The sequence below is a fragment of the Octopus bimaculoides genome, chromosome 8 (assembly GCF_001194135.2).
Source record: "Octopus bimaculoides isolate UCB-OBI-ISO-001 chromosome 8, ASM119413v2, whole genome shotgun sequence".
Lineage (NCBI taxonomy): Eukaryota > Metazoa > Mollusca > Cephalopoda > Octopoda > Octopodidae > Octopus > Octopus bimaculoides.
In genome coordinates this window covers 19,109,493-19,111,715 of record NC_068988.1, presented here as the reverse complement: position 1 = coordinate 19,111,715, position 2,223 = coordinate 19,109,493, and the positions used below count along the sequence as shown (strand labels likewise).

Genomic DNA, 2,223 nt, shown 5'->3' with positions numbered 1-2,223 from the left:
CATATACACCGAAACGAAAATTCATACTTACGAACATGCATACATACGTGTATCCCGTTCACATATTCTAATATAATATACTAGCCGGTTCACAGCAAATTGAATCGTACACTCCAACAAAAGTTGTATTTAATAGTAGTGCTACGCAACCTTTTTTTTTTTTTTTAATTACGGCTCAATTATATTCTTTTCAAAATTCGGTGGCACACCTTTACTGAAAATATAACTAAAAGTATAGGGGTAAAAAAAAAATTATATTCAGGTTACGCTGCGGCACACCGAGAATCGTCTCGTGGCACACCAGTGTGCCGTGACATACCACTTTTCGGAGCACTGATTTACAGTACAGAAATATCCACAAACGTGAAGGGTTACTCTCTTTTACTCTTTTACTTGTTTCAGTAATTTGACTGTGGCCATGCTGGAGCACCACTTTTAGTTGAGCATATCGACCCCAAGACTTATTCTTTGTAAGCCTAGTACTTATTCTATCGGTCTCTTTTGCCGAACCGCTAATGTTACGGGGATGTAAACACACTAGCATCGGTTGTCAAGCGATGTTGGGGTGACAAACACAGACACACAAACATATAAACACATACACATACATATATACATATACACGACGGGCTTCTTTCAGTTTCCGTCTACCAAACCCACTCACAAGGCTTTGGTCTGCCCGAGGCTATAGTAGAAGACACTTGCCGAAGGTGCCACGCAGTGGGACTGAACCCAGAACCATGTGGTTGGTAAGCAAGCTACTTACCACATAGCCACTCCGGTGGTGAATTTGTGTTTAAGTCTGGTAAACAGGTGCCACTTTTTCACGCTTTTTACACTTTACAAGTGTTAATATGTCACTCTTATGTACATGTTTTCTTGCGTCCCATATGCCTTTGCAGGTGTATGTATTTGAGTGGCCCGGAGAATTCACAAACGGTAGGGTGTAACTGGGAGCATGTATGCGTTTCTGTATGTATGTATGGATGGATGGATGGATGGATGGACGGTTGGCTGGCTGGCTGGCTGGCTAGCTGGCTGGCTGGATGGATGGATGGACGAACAGACAGATGGACAGACGAGACGCCAGTCCATCGCAGCGTTACTCAAGAAACAGGAAGAAAGAGTGAGAGAAAGTTGGGGCGAAAGAGTACAACAGGGGTCACCACCACACCCTGCCGGAGCCACGTGGAGCTTAGGTGTTTTCGCTCAATAAACACTCACAACGCCCGGTCTGGGAATCGAAACCGCAATCCTCCGACCGCGAGTCCGCTGCCCTAACCACTGGGCCATTGCGCCTCCCTACACGTACATAAACACATGAAAATGTGTATAAATGTTTGCATCAGCAGACAAGTGCGCGTGTATGTATGTATGTGTATGTTATGAGCCAAAGTATGTTAGAAATCCACAGGTTGTTCAGGAAATACCAAAGTTCTTAGATGTACTGTTGATAGAAAATATAGCAGCCAAATTTGCCTCAAATAATTACGTCTTGTCTTCAAGAAATATGTATATACAGGTTAAACTAGATATTCTTGTTTTGATACCCGATATACAAAAGAAGAAAAAAAGACATATAATAATAATCGTATTAAAAATAATAAGACCATCACCAATGGCTTGATAGATGATGAGTAACCTGACGCAGTATTAACCTGGGATTAAATGACAGTAGCATCAACATCAACCATAACAATAATAATTACAACAACAACTTTGATTTACGACCCAATCGGTTACAGGTGGAATCATGAATGCACATATGCAGCATGAGTGTATATGAAATCTTACATATATATCTAAATGGCGGTGCCCCAGCATGGCCACAGCTCATGAGCTGAAACTGGATAAAATGAAAAAGAAATAAAATGAAAATGAAATATATATATATACTCTTTTACTTGTTTCAGTCATTTGACTGCGGCCATGCTGGAGCACCGCCTTTTAGTCGAGCAAATCGACTCCAGGACTTATTCTTTGGATGCCTAGTACCTATTGTATCGGGCTCTTTAGCCGAACTGCTAGTTTACGGGGACGTAAATACAGCACCATCGGTTGTCAAGCGATGTTGGGGTGACAAACACACACACACACACACACACACACACACACACACATATATATATATATCTATACTATATATATATACGACGGGCTTCTTTCAGTTTTCGTCTACCAAATCCACTCACAAGGCTTTGGTTGACTCGAGGCTATAGTAGA

At 41.6% G+C, this 2,223-nt stretch overlaps 1 protein-coding gene across 1 annotated transcript in view; it reads left to right on the top strand.

The window, feature by feature from the left end:
• The window catches only part of LOC106878170 (probable WRKY transcription factor protein 1), a 466,250-nt gene that overhangs the window by 2,892 nt on the left and 461,135 nt on the right, over positions 1-2,223 (top strand). The gene's annotated exons all lie outside the window — the stretch shown is intronic.